Below are 9,755 nucleotides of genomic sequence, written 5' to 3'. Positions count from 1 at the left end.
CGTGCCTTCCATTAACCTGGGAACATAAAACATCCAGTTTACAAATGCCCCGGTCTGAGTGGCTGGAGGCCCGGAACACAGCTTTAAAAATAAATAACTGGTAACTTTGACTAATTACGCAATAAGGCCAGCGCTCCCTTCCATGGGGAGGTGGAGCAGGTTGGAAATGCAGTGTTACCACTATGATGACAGCAAAGCTTACGATGGAAGCGCTGGGCCTTGTCCCTGGGCAGCCCTGCTTAAGGAAGAAATACATCCACAGGCACCAGTTCTCCTGCCTGCTACTGGGACTGCTTGCTAGCGATGACATCTCAAATATGTTTTAATAACCAGCGGCTGTTAATAAGCACTAGCTACTCCACCAGCTTAGATGCATCTCTTTAAATTTAAACAGGATTAGATAAGGTAGGGAGATTATTAAATACCCAAATGAACATTAAGCAGATATATTGGAGGCTTAACAACTCTGCAGCAGATTGTTAAATTGCTCTAAATATTTCCCTGCTAGTCTGGGGGTATTTAATTAAAACAACCCCTCTAGTCTTCTGTAATGTGCCTAGCAGGCCTGCAAGCCCCGCGCGGGGCAGGACCCTAATTGGCAGCATTACTGCAAAGCTGAGCTGTGCTCGAGGACAATTAAAAAAACAGCAGCCCCCCCCCCCAACTCCCCACCCCACCCCACAAACCACCCCAAGCCCCTCTAATTAGTGTGAGAAATGACGACAAAACAACTCCGAGTGTCTCCAGTGACAGGTGCACAAATAACAAGGCTGATGAAAGATTTTGCAATTAAGATTGCGCTATGAAGATTAATGGGATATTTTCATAAACTGATGTAAGATTGCCTATAACCCACTTGCCTCCACGTAGCTCTATCTCCTTCTCCCCAGCCTTTCCATATCTGGTTTTTCAATCTTCCCCCCTGCACAAGCTTTCCCTGGTGTGTTTGAATTTTGGTTTCCAGCGCTGTTTTCAGGTTTCTGATGTTTCCAAGCATTTTTCTTCTCTTCCTTGGGCTGGTGTTGTCTGAATCTTGAGTTTCTACTCTATTTAAGCTTCCTGGTGAGTGTCCACATTGATGTCTGTGTGGCATTATGCTATTGCACACAGTCTGCATTATGAAGGGTAGTGGGCAACTTGCAGGTATTTCCTGACCAGCTCTGGTGCTGCTCATGGTGCTGTGTTGCACAAGGGGACCTATGGCATGCCAAGTCATCTTTCTGGCCTGGTTGTTGAAGATGGTGATATGGCTGCCCCTGTGCTGCATAATTATTCCCCCTTATTTACTTACCTTGTGGTTTCTTTTGGAGCTGCTTATCTGTTTTCCCAGCAGTGATGGATCATAATCTCAGAGGGATCAAGTTTGTGCTGGCTGCATGGAAGCACATGGCTGGCTACCAAGGGGACATTTCTAACTCCCTGCAGGGGAAGGGCATACACTATGCGAACAACATTTGAGTGCCCCAAAGATTCAGCTGCCAAGTGTACATCTGGCCCCAGCGCCACATGTGCCCATCATTTTCTGAGGTCACACTGCCCGTGCCTCTTCCCAGCAATGTTTCCCTTGAGCATGCCAGAGGTCCCATTAGCCCACAGCAAATGTGATATCATATGTTCAATAGGAAAGCATTAAAGTGGTGAAGAAGTATATAGAGAGCTGGACCTGACATTCTTACCTCTCAAACCCACTCCTTTCCCAGAGATGTTTGCCCGCTGCTGCTGTCATTGCTACTTCATTACTCCTGATTGCCTGCTACTCTGGTTATCTCCAAGCCAGGCTATTACACACAGAATTTACATTTTTAATCTAGTGAAAGCAGTGATTGGACACACAGCCTCTGGCCCTGCTTTTCTTTCTCACTCAATTGCTGTGATCCGCCAGGTTTGGTGTCTAGCTTTCCAGTCTGCCCGTGCTCACTGGCTCCCCCCTCTCTCTGCCTTTACCTTCCATACCTTGGTCCTGACCAAAGCCTCAGTGTGTTGTTTCTTGCATCCCTGTTTTTCCCCATCCCTAGCTAAGGCACTGCACCTTCTCTTTTCTTACAGCTTGTGAGCAGGTTTAAATGCGAGTTAGTGCAGCAGCGGCTGCTTGTTTCGGCAGCTTCTCTGTGCGCAGAGGGAGATGCTGTGCACTCAATGCCCTGATGTGCTTTTTATAGGGTCCACGTGAGAAACCTGGTACAGCAGGAGGGTTCCAGCCTCTGAAGGAGAAGGCTCTAATTGCTGGTGACACAGAAATGTAGTTTTTCTTGAGCATGGTATCTGTCTGACAATATTCCACTCACTAAAGCAAACAAGCAAGAATTAGGTCTTCTCTCTGTCTCTTGTCCATGAGCCTTTTTGACTTGATATCTCGTTGTCTCTACTTTCCTTTTAATTGCTCGGTTGTTGTCCTATTAGTGTCACTACTTGGCACAACGTGGGTTAGAGCTGAAATACTCTGGCTGATGTTACGTAGGGTGTCAGCCTGGATAAATGCAGTGGTTCTTCCTGTTCTCACCAATCTCCTTTCCCTTTTTCACCATCGAGATGCTGAAAAAAGCTGACAAAAAGTGAATGTTGTCAGAGTGACCCAGAGCATCTGGGTGTTTTGTCTCTTCCTCCCTGCCATTGGGAGAGTTGCACCACTGGTCATTGTGCTACATAGGGTAGGGTTGGGTAGGCACCAGGGTTCAAACTTACTTTAGGGATTGAGCTCCCCTCCTCGGAGTTTGTTTCTTGGCAGTGTTTTGTCTGTCTTTTTGGGCTGGGCATGAAGGCCTTGGGTAACTCCAATCCATTCCTGTTTCTAGGCCTGTGGTGTTGCCAAGTCCATTGCTGCAGACCTCTTGGTTCCCCAAGAGGAGGGGTAAAGGCTCTTTTTGATCCCACTGCGCATCTCTGGGCTCTGCTGACCTCCTGACATGGAGAGCACCATGAGGAGGAAGAGGACTCAGCACGTGACTGGACTTTGCAGCCAGGTCTGGACCACAAGGCAGGAAATGGCTCTTGCCAAAGGTTGCACAAAAAAATGCTTTCCTGTGCCCTGGAAGAAGCACAGATGGTGCCAACCGGAGGCTGCCAAAGTCCTGTGGTCGTAATCACCTGCGGTTCTTCTGTGACCTCTGTCACCGGTTCCCTCTTTGCCCTGAAGAGCTTAGAGCACTGTGGTCGTGCCTCCCTGCTCAGTAGAGGGATGGGGTCTGTCCAAATGGACAAGCACTGTCCCATATAACAGCCTCCCCTCCTGTTTGGGTGATGCATGTGACAGAGGTCCTGAGGAGCAAGCAGGATGTGGTCCTGCCATTAAAGATGCTTTGAAACAAGTGAATAAATGGATGGGTGGGAATTTGTGTTGCAGGGCAGATTTAATTCCTGGTATTTTGTAACCCCGGAGCTTGACTTGTACAGATGTGGTTTTACTATCCCCTCCCATCTTAATAGCTATTTTATAAATATTATTATGAGGAAGTCTTGGTGGTAATGTGAAAGAAAAGCTGTGCTTTGTTTTATCTGAATAGTGCTTGCTTCCAGCTTGGGATAAGGGCTGTTACGCTATAGAAAGAAGCTGAGCTGGAACAAAAGGAAATCTATTCATTAACTTAAATCGTAGTAATTTTAGCATGACCCAAGAGGAGCCTGGTGAATCTAACCCTCTATTTTCCCACATCCATCCTAGCAAGTGCCTTTCTTTCTAGCTGAGATTGGAGAGCTGACTCACTTTCTAGACTAGAATGAATCTGGGTTGGATTTTTTTCTTTAAGATTAAAGTCAGTGTGGTTACAACAATTACAGCGGAAAGAAAAATGATTGTCATCGTTGATTTTGATGTGTAAAGACTGAATCTGAGCTGTCCACTTTCCAGGTTCCTAGTTATCAGGTGTATTTTTGTTAAGCTTTGTTACAGATCTCTGTGCCTGCTGCTGCCCACCCTGGGTGGGAGTCATTGTGTGATTCCTCCTGATGTTAGTGATTCTCTCCTAGGGGCGTGCCCTTGGCTTTTGTAGAGCTGTGCATTTTGGGGGGATGAGGGATCAAACCAGATGTCCCAAGAACTAAGGAGAGAGGGAGGCAGACAGAAGGGGACCTACTATTGCTAAGGCAGCTCAGAAGTGCTGGCTCCTCGTGGTGTGACCAGCCTTACTAAAAGACCCTGGATCTTCTCAGCACCAAGGGTCAAAGGCAGAGCTCAAGTTCCCTTGGCAGGTTTTATTGTTGTAGGAGTTGTGTTTTTATTTTCCTAGCAGCACAGTGGACAGAAGGAACATTTTATTAGGATAGAAGAGGGATACTTGGAGGCAGACGGCTCCAGGAGCCGTGCAGGAGGTTGCAAGTCTCTCTGTCTTTTGCACCTCAGTTTCCCAGTCTATAAACTAGGGGCAAAGAGGCTGATGCTTTACGTAAAAGCTACTGGCGTGCAGTCTTTTGTCCAAGCTCCAAAAAGCCTTCTGGATGGCAAAGCACAATGGGAGCGCAGACAGCCTCATCACTCAGACAACGAACTCCTACGTGTGAAAACGTGAGCCAGGAGTTTGACGTAGCTGCTACCCAAATGCTAGCAGGTGACGAGCAGATGGGGCCGCCGGGTGCTTGTCTGAGGTCTGCCTGAGCAGAAGGTGGAAGGGGAGTGGGGATCTGAGTGCTGGGGCTTTTTTTGTGTGCTGTCAATAGCTGACACGTGCTTCTCACCAAACATGTAAAAATAGAAGCCGTTGGCTTCTGTGGGGCCGTGGCACAGCACTGCTTTATCCGGGAGGTTGGATGTCATGCTTTCTTGGTTACTTATAGGCAGCAGGCAAACCCTGGGAGGACAAGCGATATGGAACATGGGAAAGATGTCGTGCTGTGATTTTGGGCCACAGAGGTGCCTGTGGGCTGTGAAGACCAAGCTCAGGGCAGGGCAAATATCCCCTGTGCCCACTGGCACTAAATCAGTGCTGATTTAAGCCATGCTCCAAGCGAGTGGAGGGAGAAGCTCTGTCCCAGGTCTTCTCCTAGTGATGCTTCTGTCAATCCTGCAAGGACCAACACAGCAAAGAGAGCCTGGCTTCAAAGGGGCTTGCTGTTAGTTTCACACTTGCCCTCTCATTTGGTTACCTTTGGTGTTCCCTTGCTGCAGATCCATAAAACTCCTGCTATACTCATCCTGGAGCAGGGGTGATTTAGAATCATGGAATCATAGAATCATAGAGTGGTTTGGGTTGGAAGAAAGCTTAAAGATCACCTAGTTTCAACCTGCTGCCATGGGCAGGGATGTCACCCACAAGGTCACGTGGGCTTTGTTCCTATTCCAGTTATCTAGGTGTGCAGCAGAATGGGGAAAGCTGGAGCACACATCACAGTGGAGATGTGTATTATTCAACTTGAAGATGGCTTGAAACTTGGATAATTGTAATTCCACCCAATTATTACTTAATGGGGAGGCATTCCTTTCATCACAGCTGTATCATGTTGGTGGTGGCCCAAATGACCTGCGCTTTAGCTTGCTTCAAATTCCTGAGCTCTGCTGCGCCTGGTGTGGCTGAGAGACTTCGGAGTGTTTTAAGCACAGGCATGGTGCTCACCCTTAAGGTGTCCTGAACCTTGCAGTGAGAAGGCATTGCAGTAATTTCTTTCTGATCCATATGTGTGACTTGCCTAGGAGACCGTGTGGATTGATGGTTGGACCTGATGATCTTAGTCATCTTTTTCAACCTGAATGATTCTATAATTCTATGATTTAAACACAGGAGAAAAGAGAAGGGGATGCATTTGGAGGAGTGTAAGAAGAGATTTTCGATGGGACAGAACCAGCAAACAGCTTGTGTTTTTAGGAGTGGAGATCCGCATCTCTCGTGGGCAAACTGGTAGGGCAGTGCATGCACCAGGGATGGCTGGGGAATTGTCCCTGCTCTGGACTTCCCAAAGGCATCAGCAGCCTCCTTTCCTTCCCTACAGCAGCAAACCATGGCAGTTGAGTAGCTGTAGGGAAATGGATGCCCACAGATCCCCAGGGCTGTTGCTAATGTGGCAAGCAGAGGGGCTGGCACACCTGATGGTGGCTGGGAGTAGGAGGCGAATGATTACAGTTGAAGAGGTCATATAGCATTGTAATCCCAAAAAGAAACATTATGATTCATCATTCCCGATGTAATGTCATCTGTTTAATAAAGCTGTAATTCACTCTGGGCTTGCTTTTAATGGGGCTATTTAAGTAATGGCGTTGGGTTTTCTCCTTCCTGACCTCCCCCCACACCCATACTAAGTAGGGTTTGGACGGAGCACTCGAAAAGAGCTATTGGAGTGGAAGACTTTTTTAATATTTACAATATCTTTCAGACCGTAGCCGAATGGGGTATTATTTATGTCAAATCACTACTTTCCCTGAAATATGGGGAGAAGGAAAGCCAACAGCTGGATATGGTAATGAGTAAATAAACCATGTGTCTCTTTAATGATAGGGACATGAATTTGTGCCACATGGGGAAACGGCCGACGATAAGATGTCTTTGACTGGAGCTGACCATAGAGCAAGGGCACCCCAAAATTTATGTTACCAGAGGGCTCCCTTGACAGCTTGCTGGGAAGAACGATGCTCTGATGTTTCAGGGGTGGAACAGAGCTGGGTTCAGAGTTGGCTTTGCCGCCTGTTCTTCATAGGGTGTTGGCCATATGCAAACACAGCGGCATTTGCTACCTCTGCATTGATGGCACAGCGTGCTACTTCCCACACAAACTGTGACCTGAAGTTGTTGGTTTCAATGGATGTCTCAAAATCCAGAGATCTCCAAAGGTCCAGAAGAGGGTTTCTTAAAAGCAAAATCCAATTTTCATTTTGGAAAGCAGTGGTAGAAATGGGTGTGTCTGTGTCACCGGCCCAGAGGGCAAAGATGTAATTGATTTTTCTTACGATGTGATTTTTTTTTTTCAAGGTTATTTTTCATGTGTTGGCCTCTGCTACCAGGTAACAGTGAGAGGATGAGAAGGAATGGTTTCAAGATGTGCCAGGGGAGGGTCAAGTTGGGTATTAGGAAAATTTCTTCTCAGAAAGACTTGTCAAGCATTGGAACAGGGATGTGGTGGAGTCACCGTCCCTGGAGGCATCCAAGAACCTTGGAGATGTGGCACAGAGGGGCATGGTAGGGGGGTGGAATGATGGTTGGATAGATGATCTTAGTAGTCTTTTCCAACCTTAATGACTCGATGGTGATTCTATAGTGTAGTAGTCTCTTTTTGACAGTGGCCAAGCGCAGATGTGAGAGCTGAGCATTTATAGAAAGATTCTGCCCACTATGTCCACCTGGCTTTTAGCAGCCCTTAATGTAGAGACTTCACAGAATAAAGGAGTCTCTTAATGTCAAAAAGAGTTGGCTTTCTGCATAAGAATTATTTAACCTTTTGGATTTGATTTGTATACGCTGTGTGTATGGCTTATTGGAAAACCAAGCCATCCCTGCCGTTTACTATAGTTCTTTTGAAAGAGAACTCAATCTGAAGCTTGGCACAGCTTCTTTTAAGATGTTTTAATTGTTAAAGCCCTTAAAAATATTGCACCATTCCACCCAGATTGCTTAGTTGGAAGATGCATGTAAAAGCCAAAAGGATTTTATCAAGAATGTGCTGTTTCTGTCCAGACTTATTTTATCCAGTTCAGAAAGTGAGGTAATTGCCTTTTAAAAAGTCACAGATTGAAAATAACCTAAAGAGATGCACAGTTCTTGTGGCTAGCTGCACTCTGTATTTTTCCCTAGACTTTTAAAATAAGCAATAGGAATTTTCCAAATAACTTTCCAGTTATCACACCAGTAGCAAGAAAGGAAACAAACAAGGAAACATGGTGGAAAGGGAAAAAAAGAAAGCACCTTAAAATACCCCACTGTTAAGGCAGTTTCTACTTTTGTCCTATCCGGCAGCAATTAATCATGGTGGAATTAGGAGGATGCGGGTGCCAGAGCTCCATGCATTGGAGGCAACCAGGAAAGGCAGGGAGGTGGGAAGGTGGGTCTGGTCTGGGGGGACTCTGGGAACTGGTCTGAGGCCATTGGGCTTCCTGCATGCTCCCTGCTGTGTCCTGCAGGCTAGAGCTTCATCCTGTTTGGGCTTTGGGATTTGATGCTACAGGGACCCAAAATGAAGGTCAGTGTGAGGACATTTGGACTGTCAGCCTGTGGAGGTGAAAGGATGTGTGGTGATAGAAGGGTCAGGTGCCATGCATTGTGGTTGGGGATTTGGCATTTGGGACTTGTATCTCTTGTATCTTCTTACTCCTCTTCCTTCCAGGTGCCGGTCCTCACCTATAGGGTGGGGTAGTGTTTTTAGAGGGCTTTAGATCTCAAGTGCTCTGAGACTTGATGGGGTCTTGTTGCCACTTTCTTGTGGACATCCCAAACACTGCACTCATGTCAAACACTGCCCAATTGCACCCGCAGCCTTCACTTGGGCTCAGGGGAGCACGAGGCTGGACCCCATTACTTTAGACTTATGTAAGCAGCTGCTAGGGCTGAACCTCCAGGGCGGTGTGAGGAATGGTTCCTGTTGCTCTTTATGTCTGTGCTCTCACCTGAGCAGCCACCAGGGCCGTGCTCACGTGGCTTAGGGCACACTCCAGGTGGGAACTGAAACCAGAAAGTCTCTCCTGAGCCAAATACCAAAAATCACATCTAATGAATGCTGTCAAGAATGCAAAATCTGTGGGTAAATCATAACGTTGTCCGCGAGGTCAGCACAGAAGGATAAACCTGCCATTTACAAATGTTCGAGGCAATAAAAAGGGCTCGTAAAGAGACGCCCCTTGTTCCCAGGTGAACCCACGGGTGCAGCTTTGCTGTATGTTGGGGCCTTCCCGGGAGGACAGGAAGGGGTTAAGGCTGAGCCGAGCGCTCAGCTTGCTCTGTATTATGTCCAGGTGGCATGACGTGTGAACAGACGAAAGATAAAAATCGCAGCGGATAAAATCACAGAGGAAATGGCTCTGTCTGAGCCCGGATCACGACGCCTTGCGCTGACCCCGCAACCTGAGCTCCATCAGTCAAGTTGTCCTTCCCTTGACTTCTCACCCCATGCTCTGCTGCTGCTGCTACTCCATAAAGAGGAGGCGGGTGGGAGGGGGGGAGACGCAGCTCAGCCTGATGACTAAGAGGGTCTGAGCACACAGGTCAAGTTCTTGCTGCTGGAGTCTGGAACAGAAAGCTGAGCACTCTACCAGACCTTGATGTAAAACCATCATTCCCATAAAAGGATCGAATGAGGAGTCAGGAGGCGAGAGCAGCCATCGCCTTGCTTTGCCTTGAGATGGGACTGTGGGGCAGAGCCAGGCTGTGTGGCTGGTGGTGACCCTTGGCAATGAGAACAGTACAGTGTTAGGCTTGAGGCTTTGCTTTTGAAGCCATAAGGTGCTCAACTCATCCATCACCTGTTTGGTCCACCCCAGTGGGGAAGTGAGGTCACCTTTGAGAGAGAAAGTCTTTGAGGGCTTTGATCAGCTCCTCGCTGGGGGAATGAAAGTCCTCATTCTCCTTGTTTATCTGAGACAGGTGGCATCGGTGACAGAAATACATCGTGCCACTGTCCCGGAGCCAGGCAGCCACAGCTGGGCCAAGAGGCACTCTTGGAGCAGGACTGTGCCTCGCTCTCAAAGGAGCAATGCGAGGACTGGAGGACGCTGGAATTCGCTCCCTTTGTCTGATCCAAAAGAGCCTAATTTTGGGGAAGGCCTTCTGGGCACACTGCATAAGACATCTGTTTTACGGGGTTTTTAGGACAGGGCTCAGCTCAGGCTTCCCAGAACTGAGAAGGGC

This window comes from Tympanuchus pallidicinctus, unplaced genomic scaffold (genome assembly GCF_026119805.1).
Source record: "Tympanuchus pallidicinctus isolate F22 unplaced genomic scaffold, pur_lepc_1.0 scaffold7, whole genome shotgun sequence".
NCBI classification, from domain to species: Eukaryota; Metazoa; Chordata; class Aves; order Galliformes; family Phasianidae; genus Tympanuchus; species Tympanuchus pallidicinctus.
The sequence above is the reverse complement of the archived record's forward strand: the minus strand, read 5'-3'. Positions refer to the sequence as shown.